We start from the raw sequence: 18230 nt of genomic DNA, 5'->3' as shown, positions 1-18230 counted from the left end.
TAAGGAACTAGATTTAGGGGGACCTCAGAGCTCATTGAGTCTCATACCCTTATTTGACAGGCAGGGAAACTGAATCCCAGAGAAGTGAAGTGAGTCATGTAGGCATCTGAAGGTTGGATTTGAACTCAGGTCTTTCTGATGCTACACCCAGCCTTCTACCCACTGTACCACTTAGCTGCCTTGAGATAGAGTTGGGATTCGAACTCGAGTTCTCTATCTCCAAAGTCAAATTCTCTCACCACTGTGCCACCTTGCTTCCCTCAAAGGGAACTTGAGGCTTGGCCATGCAGTGTGGGAGATGGTGGAGGGAATGTTGGGAAGGAAGTCCTTTATGTGATTCAGGGCTTTGTGGGGTTAATGACTCACAGTGGACAGCCAAGAGTACTCCGAGGATAAAAGACTGGGGCGTGGTAAGCAATGGCCTCTCGAGTCTCCCCCACCTCTTCTGATCCACAGGTCTGAAAGGTTATGATGCCATGTCTGCAGCTTTGAGACCCAGACCTCTGGGTTCCCAGCCTTTGTTAGCCTTTGTCTTTGTTCTCTGTGAGCTCACATGCCTAGAACCCTGTGTGTCATAGATGGAGCCTTTGGCCTCCAGCCAGCCTGGGTAAGGGTCAGCACCTCCAGGCCAGTCCAGGAAGCTATCCTTGCCTTGACTCACAGGCCATAGAAAGAACGCTGGCCTCCCAGCTCTTACGCTTTCTAGCCTGGGTCACTCCTGGGCAAATTGCCTTTTCCCTTTTCCCCAGTCTAAGGGCCTCATTTCCTTCTCTGTCAGATGGGAATGGTGATATTTGTGCTGACCTCACAGGGTTGATGTGAATAAGGATGTTCACTGACACCTTTGTCCTCTTCTCTGGTCTGACCACATCTGGACACTGAGAGGCTGAGAGGGTCCCAGAGGAGGGCGACCAGGTTGCTGATGAGACGATCGTGAGATTAGCTGTAAGGGTTCTTGGGGCCAATGAGTTGAACTCGGTCATTGTACGGATGAGGAAACTGAGGCCCAGGGTCACCCAGGTAAACATCAGAGGTCCTGGATCTGAGCCCAGGTCTAGTGTTCTGTGCTGCTTGGGGGCCATATCCTTATACAAAGGTTGTTTGAAAGAACTAGGAAACTTCCAGCAAAGGCTGATACATTATAGTTAGACACATAGCAGGCACTTAAGAAAAGTTGGACTGACCGATTCCTTTGCTCATGGGTTGGAGTAGATCGATTCCCAATCACATAGTGTGTGATTCTGGACATGTTTAGCCTGGAGAAGAGACGGCTCAGTGGTAATCCAATAACAGGGTTCAAGTATTTGTGAAATTTGTTGGCAAATATAGTTGGGCAAAATAATTCCTAATTATTGTTTTAATTTCCTCTTCCTTGGTGGTAACTTCGCCCTTTTCATTCTTGATACTAGTAATTTAGTTTTCTTCTTTCTTTTTTTAAATTAAATTAACCAAAGGCTTATCTATTTTATTGGTTTTTTCATAAAACCAGCTCTTAGTTTTATTTATTAGTTCAATAGTTTTCCTAATTTCTATTTTATTAATTTTTTCCTTTGGTTTTCAATATTTCTAATTTGGTGTTTAGTGGGGTTCAAGTATTTGAAGGCCTTTCGTGTGAAAGAGTAGTTAGAAGTATTCTCCTTGGCCCCAGAGGAGCAGTGAGGAGCAGCTGCAGGGGGGCAGACAGATTTAGGCTGGATGCCAGGAAAAACCTCCTAACAATCAGAAATCTCCAAAAATCTAGAGGGAGTTCTTCACTAGTGGTGTTTCGACCACACTGGAATTCTTCAGGCAGAGGTCAAAGGTGGTAATGAGCTACCCATCACTAGGGGGACTTCAAGCAGAGAGGGGATGACTGCTCAGTCAATATATTGTAGGGATTCTTACTCAGATAAGGGTCAGACTAGATGGCTCTGGGGTCCCTTCCAGCTTGGAGATTCTAGGATTCTGAAGAAAGTCCCTAGAAACCCTAAAATCAGGATGGGAATGGAAGGTAAGAATCATGGATAACCTTTACTGAAGTTGTCACCTGATGCCTCCACTTGGCATGGAGGGGATGCTAGCTTCTCAAAGGCAGTGCTAGGGGAACGCAAGCTATCGAGGTGAAAAGACTTTTAAATAGGGGTCTGAGGGAAGCAGACTCTGGTAGCCACTGACACACCTCCTTGGCTAAAGTCTAATCTTAGATAGACTGGTGTGTGTGTGTGTGTGTGTGTGAGAGAGAGAGAGACAGAGACAGAGAGGAAGGGAGGGAGGGAAGGAGAGAGAGACAGAGAGAGTATGTGAGAGAGACAGAGAGAGAGAATGAGAGAGAGACAGAGACACACACACACAGAGAGAAAGAAAGACACAGAGAAAGAGACAGAGAGAGAGAGAAACAGAAACAGAGACAGAGAGGAAGGGAGGGAGCAGGGAGGGAGGGGGAGAGAGAGAGAGAGAGAGAGACAGAGAGAGAGAGAGAGAGAGAGAGAGAGAGGGGGGAATTAATCTGTAGAAGCAGCTATCTGGGGGATAGTCACAACCAGATGCCCCCAGCTCCTTCTCTCATTTCAGCATCGCCCCCCTCCCCAGGTTCTCTTTCACAGCCCATCTCCAATGCAGAGTTCTTTCCCCTGCGCCCCTCAGACTTTATGGGCTTGTCACTGGTTAGGGCCATGAACTGGAAATCCATCTATCCATCAACTGATCGATCAACAGCCTTTATTAAGCATTTACTACGTTCCAGGAGCTAAGTGAGGGGTTGGGAAGACACACGAGAAGAATGAATCAATCCCTCCTCACAAGGAGTGGGCATTCTAAATGGGGAGATAACAGCGACACACATAAGTTTACCCAAAATAGCTGTAAAAGAACAAATATGAACTACGTACACAAAAGCGTAGCACGTACACTCTGTCTGCACCTCTCTAAAATTTGGAAGGGACCTTAGAAATCATTGAGTACAACCCTCTCATTTTATAGTTGAGGAAACTGAGGTTAAGTGACTTGCCCAGAGTCATTCATCTAGTAAGCATCTGAGGTGAGACCTGAACCCAGGTCTTCCTGACTCAAGTCCAATGCCCTCGTCCCTATGTCAGGCATGTTGTTGTTATTCAGTCGTACCTGACTCTTCATGACCCCATTTGGGGTTTTCTTGGCAGAGATCCTGGAGTGGTTTGCCATGTCCTTCTCCAGCCATTTTGCAGATGAGGAAACTGAAGCAAACAGGGTTAAGTGACTTGCCCAGGGTCACACAGCTAGGAAGTGTCTCAGGCCTGATTTGAACTCAGGAATATGAGTCTTCCTGACTCCAGGCCCAGTGCTCTGTGCCCTACCGGCCCCCTCCAATTCTTAGGGGAGGGCCTAAAGTCAGATCCAAGCTCTCTCTCCCCTCCCAACTCCCTTCCCTCCTCCCCCTCTCCCCCCAAGGTTCTCAGCTTTCTTCATGAAGGGACACGCCCTCAGAGGCACTCTGGCCACATGCAGGCCTCCATTGTTGATGCTGGCTCTGTCCTGGCTGGTCCCATGTCTGTGTCGCATCCCCATCTCCTGTTATACCTCTAAGTCTCATCTAAACTTTGCATCTCCACAGACCCTTAGCAGTGTTCTGCACCAGACTGGTACTTTATGAATGGCCATTGAAGCAGCGAGTGGAGGTTCTCCACGGCTATCTTAGCCACCCTCATGAGCCTAGGGAAACCCCCGTTCTCTTAGGCCTGTCATAGCTGGCCCTCTGGATCTAGGGGGCTGTTGCCCCAAGGTCTGAATGACTGGGAGCTGGCTCAGAGCCTTTTCCCTGCCAGGGAGGCTTGTGTTTTCAAAGTTTGGTCGCATTTAATTCAAAAGCTCAATGAATGACTCTCCTGGAAGATTTTGGGCTGGTGGGAGAGGCCTTCTTGGGCAGGCAGGGTCTTCCTTCCAGTCTTTTATCTATATGTACCAAAGGTGAATTTCCAGCAAGAAATCATTCCTGGCTTGTGCATGTCCTGGTCCTTCCATCTCAGTCTAGCCTGACCTTGGCTCCTGTTCATTGGTGGGAGTGGGGAGGTCAGAGCTCTGTCCTTCTGTAGTTCTCTCAGTGACAGCAACGAGACCATAAATTCAAAGCTAGAAAAGACCTTAGAAGTCAGCAAGTCCAATCCCCTTATTTTACAGGTGAGAAAACTGAAGGGCAGAGAGGTAGAAAGCTTCTGAGGTAGGATTCAAACCTAGCTCTTCCTGACCCTCAAGCCAGCAGTCTATCTGCTATGTCACATTGCGTGCTCAGGACCTGAGGATGTGAAGGCTGGAAGGGACCTTGGAGATCATGGAAGCCAACTCTTTTGTGTCATTTTTTCCTTTTCCTTTTCTTTTCTTTTTTTTTTTTGGCTAGGCAGTGGGGTTAAGTGACTTGACCAGGGTCACACAGCTAGTAAGCGTCCGAAGTTGTATTTGAACTCAGGTCCTCCTGACTTCAGGCCTGGTGTTCTATCTACTGTACTACCTAGCTGCCCTGAGATTTTAATTACTGCCAGGAGTAAAAGCAAGAAGTTGGGAGCAGAAGCCACTTTGCTTTCCTCAGAGAGAGGAGGGATATTGGACTGGAATTATATCAGTCTACTCCTTTAAATATTATTTGTCTAGGGGATGTAGTCTTCAGATTCAAGCTAACTTCTGGTCACTGTTTCATTAATGAGAAGAAGCAGGATCCCAAGCTTTATATCCAAAACTAGACCCTTCCCCTACCTACTAATACCAGTCCTGCAATGAATGTACATAGCAATTAGCAAAGAAACCCATTTATCCAAATCAATACCAAACCAGGTATCAGAGAACAGATACACATACACACAAACATATATACCCACATACATATATGTGTATACACACACACACACACACACACACACACACACACACACACCCCACAACACAGTGAAGGAACTCTCCCATTGGGAACAAGGGAACTCATATCAACCGTGAGGGAATACTGGATCTCATCCAAAAGGAAGTTCCCCATAGTCTTCAGTGCAGCAAGCTGGGGGCAGGAACATGGCGGACACATCTAGCTCCTCTCATGCCAGCTTCTTCCCAAAGTCTTTTCCTTCAGCGACCTGAAGTGGTCTTGGCCTCTTCCATCTTTCCTCTTGAACGGGAAGAAAGAAGATCCTGAAGTGACTGAGGAGACTCCGATGGAGTGGAAGAAACAGTGACTCTCTTCTCTTCTGCTGTCTTAAATTCTGTCTCACTCCTCTCAGAGATGCAAGATGTTGATTTCCTCCAATTCCCATACCAACAGACTTTGGGACGGTAGTTACAATTAGGCACAACTACAAAACATTCTACAGAAGTAAAGGAAGACAAAAAATAGAAGTGAGGTTAATTTTTCGTGCTTAAGCTGTTCCAAGGTAAAAAAATAAAATGATGTTATTAGTTAGATTTAGAGCCATACTCATCAAATGACCAAGAGTTTACTTTTTAGAACTAGACAAAATAATACAATTCATCTGGAAGAACAAAAGGTCAAGAATCTAATTAATGATATATAAGTAAATATTCCCTATTTGACAAAAACTGCTGGGAAAACTGGAAAGCCATCTGACAGAAACTGGATTTAGACCAGTATCTTATACCTTATGTCACAATAAGGTCCAAAAGGATAGGTGAACTAAATATGAAAGGTAACATCATTTAAAAAAATAGAGCATAAGAAAAGTATATACCATTCACAACTATGCCTAGGGGGAGAATTTTTTTTTTTACCTAAACAGGGAAGAGAAATGATCACAGAAGACAAAATGGACAGTTATGATTACATAAAATTAAAAAAGGTTTTGCAAAGTAAAATAAATGCAGTTTGAAGGGAAGCAATTGAGAAAAACCTCTTTTTCTGGTAAAGGTTTAGTATCTAGATCTGTCTGCCCTCTCCCCTGTGCCCTCTGGGATGCCTGCTCCATAATTTAAAAGCTTCCTTCCATCTTAAATCTCTTCTTCTTCTGGTTCTCCCTGAGACATGGTTCCCTTCTGATGAAAGCACTTTTCTCACCACATTTTCCATGACTGACTCCACTTTTTCTTACACTTCCTGACTCGCTGGATGCCATGGGGTGAGGGGAGCATGAATACTCCTTGCTCCCCATTGCCCCTTCCAGACTCTTTCTTGGCTACCATCACAGAGCAATCTCTCTTCCTTTGAGGTGTCCACTTGTCAATTGTATTACCCAATCCAGATCCTGGTGGTTGTCATCTAATCAATCCTTAAGACATTTTCCTTCCTTCCTCAGTGGGTTCAGTGTCTGGCTCATCATCTTTCTTCTCTTCCTTTGAGGTGTCCACTTGTCAATTGTATTACCCAATCCAGATCCTGGTGGTTGTCATCTAATCAATCCTTAAGACATTTTCCTTCCTTCCTCAGTGGGTTCAGTGTCTGGCTCATCATCTTTCTCTTCTCCCCATCTTCTTCCCTCAAAGTGGCAGCATCAGCGTAAATATTGTTACCCCTTCAAATGCCTTAACTTCCTAGTTCTTCAATTTCCTCCATTCCCATGACTTCTTCTTCTTCTCCAACTCAGCTATACACAGAATTGGTCATGCTCTTGATCCTACCATCTCTCGCAAGTATTCCTTATTCACAAGCTCTGGATTTCCTCTTTGTGATCTTGTACAGTTCTCTCTTTCTCTCTGCCCAATGGCCCCAACCCTGTTCTCAATCCTCACCATGGCCTCCCTTCCTTCAGCCCCTCCATTCTCTCCTAAGCAAACGTCCTTGCATGGTCTGCACTCTTGTCCCTTCCCTGATTTGCCTTCTTGAGCTCCACACTCACCTTTACCCTTGGTTCTCTTGCCCTGTTGTTCAACCCAAAAAACACCTTGCCAACCTCCAACTCTGGATTTCCCCTGCCATTTGCTTCTGCTTCTATTCATATGCTGCTGAATGGAAGTCATAGAGTCATGCTGATTGGGAATACCACAGATTGATACTATCTAATCTCTACTGGGTTCTAAATGCATCTAGGCAAACATTCTACTGCTCTCTAATGAATCCACTATCCCTCTCTCCACTGCAGCTATTCCAAATGGTTCTCTCTCTCTTCAAGCCCTATTCTTTCGGCTGAGGACCTGGCTCATGTCACACTGAAAAAAATGGAAACCATTTGCCAAGAGCGTCTGCTTCTTCCCTCTTCATTTCACATCAGTCATCTTCCTCATTGTTTCCCCCTTCACCTGGGTCTCAGATGAAGAGGTCATTCTCCTTGCCAAGGCCAACCCCATGTGTATCTTTGATCCTATCATTTCATGTCTTCTCTAGCAAATTGCCCCCCACTATCACCCCTACACTCTCTTTAATCTTCAATTTCTCCCAATTTTCTCCATCTTGGCTGCCTGCAGACATGACCTTGTCTTCCCTTAAAAAAGCCCAACTTGATCCTACCATCTCTTCTAACTATCATTCTAGATCTCTCCTCCCTTTCTTGGCTAAACTTCTTGAGATAAAGTTCTTTTAGGAGAGTATTTCTCTTCTAAATCCCCTGAAATCTGGCTTCCAACCTCATCATTCAACTGAAACTGCTCACTTCAAAGTTACCAATGGTTTCTTAATTGCCTTTTTTTTTTTTGAGGCAATCGGGGTTAAGTGACTTGCCTAGGGTCACATAGCTAGTAAGTGTCTGAGAACAGATTTGAACTCAGGTCCTTCTGACTTTAAGGTGGATGCTCTATCCATGGCACCACCTAGCTGCCCCTAATGTCCTTTTCTTAATCTTCATCCTCACTGGCCTCTCCTCAGCCTCTGACACTGCTGATCACTGTCTCCTTCTGGGCTTCTCCTCCTTCCTCTCCTATCTACTTATTCTCAGTTGAATTTGCTAGTTCTTCATCCATGTCACAGCCTCTGATCATAGGTATCCCCTAGGGTCCCATCCTGGGCCCTCTTCTCTTCTCTTTTACCATCTCACTTGATGACGATCTATGTCCTGCCACTGGAGTCCAATGACTGTGGAGGAGAGAGTGAGGCCGATGACTGCACAGCTTTGCCTCACTCAAATCCAATCCACTTGTTGCAAGTCAAGACATCACCTTTCTCATGTCACTGCTCCTCTTTGAGAAGGAAGGATGAACTACATGCTTGGAATATTCCTCCCCACCACCTCTACCTCTTGGCTTCCCAGGCTTCTTTCAATCCTCAGCTCAAGTCTCACTTGCTGCAGGCCTTTCCCAGACCCTCTCCCCACCCCAGCTACTGGTGCCTTCCCCTGCTTTATCTATGGAACTGGTGTGTACCTAATTATTTACATGTCATCTCCCCCATTGGAATGTAAGCTCCTTTTCCCTTTCCTTGTATCCTTGTAACTTAATACAGTGCTGGGAATACAGTAAGTGCTTAATAAATGTTGTTGACTGATTGAAGAAGTGATACTGTCATAGAAGGGCAACAGTCCTTCTCAGTAGATGTGTGGCGAATGACTACAACATGAAGAACTAGAAGCCATCAATAACTCTATGAAAAAAATATTCCAAATCACTAATGAAAGAGAAATGACAATTAACATGAATTAAATGAAACATTAACATTAAATTAAATGAAAATACCCATTGTTGGAGAAGCTCTGGGAAGGTAGGCTCACTAATGGACCATTAGTGGAGTTATGGATTGGCTCAACCATTCTGGAAAACCATTTTAAAGGATGCCTCCCCCCACCCCAAGTCACTAAACTGTATGTTGTCTTTAACTCAGAGATACTGCTATTAGGCATATATATCAGGGTGGTCAAGGACAAGGGGAAAGGACCCATAGGTACAAAAAGAAAAAAAAAAGAAAACAAACAAAATGCTTTTTCCACTCATCAATTCAAATTATGGCAGATGAGTTTTGGAGTCAATTGAGTAGATCAAGCAAGTCTCTCCACCCCACCTAAAACAAATGATAAGACACTAAGACCTGATAACTTAATGAGGTAAGAGCATCTCAGACTTTAGCTTATGTTAAGAGGCATTTTTTAAAAAATCTTTTAAAAATCTTTGAAAGCAAAAAGACAAAGGAAAATTAGGTCAGACAGCAGTTCTATTCCTATTGGGTGAGGGACTTGTCCATGCCCAGCTGATCTTTTATATGAGAGCAGACCCTGTTCAGAACCAGGAAAATTCAAGCAGAGAGGAGAGAGCCTCCCCCCTCCTCCAAGGAATCAGCTGGGTGGAGGAGCAGAGCCTTGGGCCTTGATGACCTTGTTTCCCCTTTTTTTATGCTGACCAGAGGAAGACCTCTTGAACTGCAGAGGTCCAGAGGATTGTCCATCTTCATGTTGCTGCTTGAGCAATGGGAAGGGTGGTAGCCCTAGTTGTCCTGTTAGCAGTGTCTCTGGGTCAACTGAAGGCAGTGAATGTATTGGGATTGAATGCCAGCTTGGATTCAAATGCAATGGGCTACTAAGAACCCAACAGAAAAGCCATACCCTACCTAAGTGAATCACCTTGAAGACTTCTGCAAGGGATTTCCAAGTGCTATTTGCAACATGTATTCAAAGCTTGAGACCACTTTCCCCTAAACTCTCTATATTTTTGTGGCAGAGTGTGTCAGATTTTAGGAGGGTTGTTTTATACCATCTATCTTGGTAAATACCCCCCCTTCTAAGAACTAATTAAGTGTGGATGACTAATTGATATCAACCCATAATCATGGGAGATGGAAAATACCAATGGGGAGTTATATAGCTCTAGAAAAGACAATGCCCATTCTCTTAAGGTTAATTCCTAGAACCCTGCTGAGACACGTAGTGACCAGGCTTGGCTAGCTGGGGACCTGACTCATCATGCCAGCTGGAATAGTCAGTCGCTCCAGTCACGTGTGCTACAAATGTAACGGGACATTATTTCACCCAAGAACTGACAAAAAGGTGGATGCAGAGAAACTTGGGAACACCTGAATGGATGCAGAGTAAAATGTGCAGAAACAGAACAAGAAATATGGCAACCACAATAACAACAATGTGAGGGAAAGTGACTCTAAAAGACCTCACAGTTCTGATTAAAGTATCAACCATAACCAACTCCAAAACTGGATTTAAAGACCTTTAAAACATTTCAGGCCGCTAGGTGGCACCATAGTGCATGGAACTCTGAGCCTGCAGTGGTGAAGACTCGAGTTCAAATGTGACCTCAGACACTAGCTTTGTGACCCCCCAGGCAAGACATCTAACTCTGTTTGCCTCAGTTTCCTCATCTGTAGAACAAGGAGTTAGGGATGATGAACTCTAAGGTCCCTGCCAGGTCTAGATTTATCATCTTCTGATTCAGGCAGCTCACAAGTCAAAGTGGTGAAATGGAAAGTGGTATTGATTGGAAATCCCTATTCTTTTGCTTTGTTAGATGTTTTCTGTGTGACTGGGGTCAGGAAGGAGACTTGCCTATGTGGCCTGTTTCCTTAGCTATAAAATGTCCAGGGTAGGGTATAGCAGCAGCAGCAGCAGCAACAGCAGTAGTGGTATTGGTAGTAGCAGTAGTATTAGTAGTTGTTATTATTCAGTTGTATCTGACTTGCTGACTCTATTTGGGATTTTCTTTTTTTTTTCTTTTGGCCAGGCAATGGGGTTAGGTGACTTGCCCAAGGTCACACAGTATTTGGAATTTTCTTGGCAGAGATACTGGTGTGATTTGCCATTTCCTTCTCCAGCTCATTTTACAGATGAGGAAACTGAGGCAAACAGGGTGAAGTGACTTGCCCAGGGTCACACAGCTAGTAATTGTCTGAGGACAGATTTGAACTCAGGTTTTCCTGACTCCAGGTCCACTGCAATGCCATCTAGCTTCCAGTAGTAGTAGGTGACAACATTTATATAGCGCTTACTGTATGCCAGGCACTACGCTAAGCACTTTACGTAACGAACGCATGAACGAACAAATGAATGAATGGATGAATGAAGGGCTTGCCATATGCAAAGCACTGTGCTAAGGGATATAAATAGAAAAATGTCCCAGTTCTCAAAGAGCTTCCATGCCATTGAGAGAGACACATAAACACATAACATTATTTATCTGTAAATTCCAGCTCTGAGATTCAAGGGTAGATGACCTCTGAAGTCCCTTCTACCTTTCCTCCTGTGATACTCTGAGAGCAGGGATCCTTTCTTATTTACCTTGCTCTCACACTAGAATATGGGCTCCTTGAGAGCATAGAAGGTTCTTAACTCATCCATCCATCCACCCACCCATCCATCCATCCATCCATCCATCCATCCATCCATCCATCCACTCATTCATTCATTCATTCATTCATTCATTCATTCATTCATTCATTCATTCATTCATTCATCCATCCATCCTCCAGCCCCCTAATCTTCGAAGCAATATCTACAGCAAAAGTTTAAGAAAACCTTTTTTGGAGTTGGAGTAATACGAGGAGCCAGCTCTAGAGGGCACCATGTCTCCGGGTTCCGTGAGCTCCTGGCTCAGTGGTCTCCAATTGGTCCTTCTTTTGGAGGTCCAGCCAGGAGCGAAGGATGAAGAGGCGGGATGCTGGGAGGTGGGGGGGAGGGAGAGAGGGAGGGCAGTCAGCAGGGCTTGGTGAGGGTCTTCCTGCGTGTGCTTTCTCACTCTGAGGGGCAGCATTCTGGATTTGATGGCTCCAGAGCATCAGCTCCTAGGGACTTTACAAACCCTTGGGACCAGGCCCCTCAGTTTACAGATGAGGAAGTGGAAGCTCAGACAGGTCCAGTGACTTGCCCAAGCATTTGTGGTGGGATTTGAACCCAGGTCCTCTTGGGAATCCAAGTCCAGCATGCTCCACTATATCACACTGAACGTGTAACAACCGGCTCTCAACCACACGCCCTGCCCAGGTCTTCCCTCCTCGAGTGGCCAGCAGTCTATCCACTAAGCTTCCTCTTGCTATGTGAGTATCAGCTGTCCATCTTCCTCAGTGTTCCCTACCCTTTGCCTCTACATACCTCTGTCCAGAATTTAAAAGCCCTTTACCTTTCCAGTGTTGTTCAGCTTTATTCCCCTTGGTGTGCTCCATGGGCCAGCCAGAGTTGCCTTCTCCCCCTTCCTCGTACGGGACAGTCCATTTCCTACCTCCACACTTTTCCATAGCCTGCTTCCCAAGTCTGGAATGCATGCCCTCCCCACCTCCTGCTATTGGTTTTCTTTAAGATTCAGAAGTGGAAGACCTGCTAGGTAGGGCCTTAGTTTACTGAGGAACCCTGTTAAGCTACCCACAAAGCGCTCCTCTGAAGAAATGGGGCATCCCCTGGGATGAGAGCCAGAGGACCCCAGCCAGACCGAACCTTTGCTGCAGAGGTAAACGCCATCCCTCCCCCCCAACACACAATGGACGATTAATAAAGCCTTGTGGGATTGAATTCTGGTCTCCCCTTCCTCCCCTCCCCCATTCCCACAGGCTAATTTTGTGTATACTTATTTATGTAGACACTAAATCCCTCTATAAAATAGAAGCTCCTTAAAGACCGGATCTGTATCCCTAGTGCATTGTGCCTAGCAGTCAGTCAGCCATGCCTTTTAGTTCTTTATTTTGATTTTTTAATTTTTATTTACAAACTTTACTTTTATTTATTTATCCACTTACCATGTACCAGACACTATTCTAGGCACTGGGGATCCAATGAAGGGCAAAGACATGGTTCCTTTTCTCAAAGAGCTCAATTCACCTCAAAGAGGTGAATGACCTGGTACACCTAAAAAATATAGATTAGGGAGGTGGCAGGTCATCTGAGAGGGGGAGGCGCACACAAGGTGCTCAATAAATGCATGGAGACCTGGATTTGAATCTTGCCTCTGACACTGAGAAATTTTTCCTGATCCCTTTTAATATTAGTGCCTTCCCGTTGTTAATTATTTCCAATTTATCCTCATCTGTACATAGTTATTCAATACTGTCCCGCCGCTTGACTGTGAGCCCCCTGAGGGCAGAGGGCTCTTTCCTTTCTTGGAATCCTCAGTACTTAACACAGTACCTGGCACACAGTAGGTGCTTAATGAATGCTAGCTGTGTGGGCAGCTCACCCTTCTGAACTGGTTTTGTCATCTGTAAGGATCTTCATTGTCAGGAAAGTGGATTGGATGGATGTGAGTTATTATTATTGTTATTATAGGTGTGTGTGGGAGAGCAGAATTCAATCCCATTAGCCCTTATTAAGTGTTCAATGTATGCTAGGCACTGGGCTCAGCTGAGGTCTGTGCTGTCAGGAAGAACAGGCCCTGAGGCTTCTGGACTTTCTCCCTGCCCCCCTCCCACTCCCCCCTGTTCTCTGGGCCTCTGCTGGGTCAATCACCTGGCCCCTTTTCTGGCTTTAAAGCCTTTCACAGCTAGGCAGAGCCCAGGCAGGCTCCAGACCCAGGGTGTGAACACAGGTGTAAAGAAGATTCTTCTCTCCTCTGATTTCTCTGAGCCTTGTGCTTGGGGCTCCCTTTTCCCTGATCTCATTCCCTCTAGTAGCCTAGATATTTATGTATGGAGAGACCTATGCCTCTGTCTTAGAGTATAGGAAAATGTAGGCTTCCTGAAGGCAGGGCCTGGGTCTGGGTCTGGTATGTCTGTATTTCTTCAAGCATGAGCCTTAGTAAATAGCTGTTGAATGGATGGCTGGGCTGACCCTCTGGGGTGCTGAGGTCTAGCGCTTCAGTTCAATTCATTGACAAGTATTTGATCATTAAAAATTCTAATGATTTTTATATCATCTTTATTTCCAGATAACGCCCATATAGCCACCCCTTTAACAAAGAATGAAAACTGAACCTGACGCCATAAAGGACTTTCTATACCCAGAGTCCCCCACCTATGGGAGAAAGGGAGAGAAGTGTATTTTCTCATCTCATCAAATATTTCTTAAGCACTTACTCTGTACAAGGCACTGGGCAAAGGAAGAAAAACTACTACAAAAACAATGACCCAGTTCTTGCTCTTGAGAACCTTAGATCCTACTGGGGTCAGGTGGGGAGGAGGCACAGACACAGTAGAGCGTGGGAGCTTAGCAAAGGAGAGCTTTAAGACGGCTTTTGAGAATTTGAGGAAGGGGAAAATACTTTTAGTGGAGGAGGAGGGTAGGAAAGGCTTCCTGGAGAAGGCAAACCTCAAAGGAAGATTTCTTCTGTCAGAGACGAAGGGGGGAGGGCACAAAAGCAGCCGTGTACATGAAAAAAAGAAATCTAGAAAAGTGAGCCGTATAGTGTGGCTGGGGTGTGGAGTTCCAGTGAAGTGAGGCTGGGGGGATTGGGGCCCAATTACTGAGGGCCTGAAATGTTGGGCTGAGGACTCTATTTTATCCTCGAGGCAAAGGGGAGCCCTGGAAGGCTTCCAAGCAGGAGAGTATCGGTAGCGTGGCCAGATCTGGAAGCTTATGGTGACCATGAATGGCTGGCGGCCACTGGAGATGCTTCTGACCACCTAGTATCATCTTCACTTTCACGGAAAGAATGTTGGGTTCAGACTCGGTTCTTCACTCCCCCCTCTCCATCCTCCCCACCTAACCAAGAATATTTGCCCTGAAGAAGCAATCGGTTTGAAGTGGGCTCCTACCTCAGCTTTGTTGCTAATTAGCTGTGACCTTGGGCAAATTCCACTTTCCTCATCTCTAAGAGGAGGAAGGAGGAAAAGAGGGTTTGGGACTTGGGAGTTAGGAAAAGCTGGATTTGGATACTGCCTATGTGAACCTGGGCAGGTCGTTTCATTTCTTTGGGCCTCAGTTTCCTCATCTGTAAAACAGGGGGGTGTGTGTGTGTGTTCCTTCTAGCACTCCAGCTGTGATCCCATGGGCTGGCTGTCTTCCAACGTTCCTTCCAGAGATGGCAGCCCAGGGCTTGCCTTGTTGGGCAGGGAAACCTCGCCAGTTGTGGGACCCGTGGGACCCAAGCCACCCCCGGAAAACATCTTCCTGCCTGGCCTGTTATTAACATCAACAATAACAGAGCTAATGACCCCCCTGCGGGGCTTCCCTGGCCCCTCCTAAGCTGCTTTCTCACTGGAGCCAAACTCTCCCACCAGGAGCGTCATCATAGCACCTGAAGACCCAGCCTAGCTGAGAGGTACTCTGTCCCCTGGAGCCAGGTGGGTCCCCTTCTCCTCCCCAAGCCCCAGTGGTCTGTGATACTTGCTGAGATTTCTCCCCAGAGCCCGGTGGGGTACTCGAGCTGGGGAAGGAAATAAGCATTGATATTGCTCCTACTAAGTGCTCTTGGAGAGCTCCCAGCCTTACTGTTTGAGGATGTGGGAGCGCCCCCACCCCGTGCCAAGGGCGGAGAGGGGGAAACTAGGTCATCCTGATCTTGGCCAGGTCCTGTAGGCTGAGGACAAAGGAAGGGTTGTGTTCCCACCTCGAACAAGGAGTTCGGGCTCTGTCTTGGCTGCTTGCGGTAGGACCCTGGCCCTTTAGTGGAGGCTGGAGTCCAGGACAGGACGGTGGATCCTGGACCCTTCGGGGAAGTTACAATGGGGACTAGTTGTGAGCGTCCGTACAGGAAGGCGGGGATGCTCTCACCCTGTTCGCGGGCAGGATTCCGGAACTGGACCCGCTGGTCTCCTAAGAGGGGAGAAAAGACACTGATGGGGGGAGGATGGACAGGTGTGTGGGGAAGCTGAGTGGCTTTGCGGAACCTCGGAGGCTGGCTCAATCAATCAATCAACATTTATTAAGTGCCTACCGTGCCAGAAAGCGGGATGGTGTTCCCGGCCTGGTGAGGGTGGAAGTGTGTATGTGGGGGTTGGCCCTTTGGGAGGGCTGCCAATCCCCTCCTTCTACCAGATCCTGCACCCCAGCCCCTCCAGGGTACCCCGTTGGGTTAGACTGGAAGCTCGCCGAGAGCAGGGATGCTCGGGTACGGCGCGAAGGCGGGACCTAATAGACTCTAAGGGCTTGACTGACAGTGGAGTGCGGGGACGGGCGGGGGCCGGACCTCCGGGCGGGAGTCGGGCGAGGCGTCCCCTATGAGTGGGCGGAGTAGAACGAGACCCCTAGAGTCGGGCCCGAGAATGCAGTTGCATCCTGGGGAACGTGGTGGGGGCGGGCTAAGGGTCTCCCCACGGCGGACCCTGGGTCCCGCGAGGCTCCAGGACTGGCCCTTTAAGGCCAGAGTCGAGTCTCGCGCGCCGGTGCCGTTGCCCGGAGCGGTAGCCGCGAAGGAGCGCGCGCGTACATCTCCGTGGCGCCGCGTGCCCGCCGCCCCGCCCCGCCCCAGGCACGCGCTCGCCTCGGCCGGCCCGCGCGCGCTCTCGTGTGCGTGCGTCCGGGGACGCGCACTCCGCCCCCGCCCCCTCCCTCCGGCGGCGCGTCCTGTCCCGGCGCGCGCGCGTTCGAAAGTCCTCGCGGGCGGCCCCGCCGCCCCAAGTTAGCCGGAGTTGCTCGTGGCTGCGCGCGGTGCTCAGCTCTGCTCGGCTCTGCTCGGCTCGACTCTGCTCTGGGTAAGTGCCTCGTGCCCCGCGCCCAGAGTCCGCGCGCCCCCTCGCGCTCCGGAGGTTGGCGGCCAGCCGGCCTCCCTCGACGGCCCGGCGAGTCCCCCCTCATCCTCGGGGGATGGCGGGGCCGGCCGGCCGTGCTCCCGGTACGCCCTCTTCCTCCCCTCCCCTCCCCGGCCCTCGGCTGCTTCGGCTGCGGCTGCTGGGACTTGTAGTGTCCCCGGGCGCCGTCCCACTCCCCGGGTGGGCGGCCGCCGGACTACAGCTCCCGGCAGGCCGCGCGCCGCAGGGGGGGAGGGGGACCGAGGGAGAAACCGAGCCCTGCCGACCACGCATGCGCGCGGGAGCCTGCCTGCCGCTTTTCTTCCCAGGTCTTCGGGTTCTGCAGGCTCGCGGCTCTGGTCCCCCGGACCCCGCCGTGGGTGCTGCGGGGGGCGGGGCAGATCCTAGGGCATGCCCTGAGCCCGGCCTCTTTCCGTTGTACAAAGTGGGGAACAGACCCAGAGAGAACAAGGGACTTGTCTAGAGCTACCCAACAAATTCGTGGATTCGAACCCAGGGCTCCCTATTCCAAATCCAATTTCCGCCTTATCCTGCCTCTGCCTTGTTTGTACAATTATTTGCATGCTTTCTCTCTCCTTAGACTGTGAGCTCCTGAAGAGCAGGGATTGTCTTTAGTTTTTTTTTTTTTTAGCACAATACCAGGCACGCTGTAGGCGCATCCTTAATGTTCAGAGATTGACTGCCTAAACCTCAGTGGCCTAGGAGGTCTCATGGGGTGCACTTCTGCTGGGTCCTGGTTATGCACAAGTTAATGCATTAATGCTGGTGCACCTGAGACTGCTCCCCCTCCCCCCACTCCTCCCAGGTATGGGGAAAGGGTTAGGTACTGGAGGCAGGCTCCATCTAAAAAGAAGGATCTTATTGGTCCTTTTTCCTTTGTTTACATCACTGTCACATTCCAGTGACTACCTCCAAATCCTATACTGTTACCCGATAAGAACAGTCAAGAAACACAAAATCACCATATTGACCGTGCAGTATGCCTCATTCCACAACCATAGACCCTCACCTTTCTGCCTGCAGTGGGGAGACATGCTTCAATATCGGTCTCTGAAAGGCAATTTTGGATATTACCTTAATCACGATGAAGCCTTTCAGTTGTCATTTAACTTGTCCCATAAATTGTTTTCCAGGTCCTTCTGCCTTGGCTCGATCAGTTCGTAGAGGTCTTCCCAAATTTCTCTGAATTCTGGTTTTTACATTTGGGGTGGGATGTTACTGCATGAGGGGGGGCCTCTGAGAAGTCATTTCATCTTCCTCAGTTTCCTCATCTGTCAAATGGAAGAGTTGGATTAGATCAGAGGTCTAGATTAAATGTCATTGGGAAATGTTTAACAAAAGTTAAAAATACTGTACACTCTAGATAAAGTTAATTTGTGGTTTTCTGAATCAGTGCTCGGCCAGCTGGGTTGTGTCTGTTTGATTCAGACACCATTGCACTAGATGGCCCTGGTCCTCCCTTGCGCCTTGTATATTTGCTATTTTCTTTTTTTCTAGCTCAGTCTGAGACCTTCACCTTCTATAATTTGTTTGGCCGTTCCCCTCATCAGTAGAGACCTCCACTTTCAGTTTTTTTGCTACTGCAAAAAATGCTGCCGTATTTTGTATACATGGTGCCATTCCTTGTCTGGCACCTCCTGGGTGTATATACTGTACTTAGTACCTATGGCCTAATTACTCCTTAGTGTAATGTCCAGCTTTTCCAGAACAACTAGACCAATTCTCAGCCCACCTGGGAGGGCATTAGTATGTGGCGAAGTGGCCCCTCCAACACGAACTGTTTTCATCTCCTGGCATCTTTGCCCATATGGGG

At 47.9% G+C, this 18230-nt stretch overlaps 1 protein-coding gene and 1 long non-coding RNA gene across 6 annotated transcripts in view; one reads left to right on the top strand and one right to left on the bottom strand.

Moving 5' to 3' along the window:
• Positions 1–13629: 13629 nt before the first annotated feature.
• Positions 13630–16111, bottom strand: LOC144454511 (uncharacterized). Its single transcript, XR_013482951.1, has 2 exons — positions 15604–16111; positions 13630–15482 (listed from the first exon to the last, which is right to left on the bottom strand). It is a non-coding gene; the product is annotated as an uncharacterized LOC144454511 (long non-coding RNA).
• A 90-nt stretch (positions 16112–16201) lies between these two features.
• SIPA1L3 (signal induced proliferation associated 1 like 3) overlaps positions 16202–18230 on the top strand; it is a 161039-nt gene continuing 159010 nt past the window's right edge. For 3 of the 5 annotated variants that reach the window (XM_078145812.1, XM_020978877.2, XM_078145806.1), the window contains exon 1: positions 16203–16360. The gene's annotated coding sequence lies outside the window, so the exon portion shown is untranslated. Of the gene's footprint in view, positions 16361–18230 lie in introns of all 5 variants that reach the window. The other 2 variants (XM_078145814.1, XM_078145815.1) reach the window with 1 other exon arrangement.

Source organism: Phascolarctos cinereus, unplaced genomic scaffold (genome assembly GCF_003287225.1).
Source record: "Phascolarctos cinereus isolate Bilbo 61053 unplaced genomic scaffold, phaCin_HiC Scaffold_726;HRSCAF=1367, whole genome shotgun sequence".
In the NCBI taxonomy this organism is placed as follows: Eukaryota; Metazoa; Chordata; class Mammalia; order Diprotodontia; family Phascolarctidae; genus Phascolarctos; species Phascolarctos cinereus.
The sequence above is the reverse complement of the archived record's forward strand: the minus strand, read 5'-3'. Positions and strand labels throughout refer to the sequence as shown.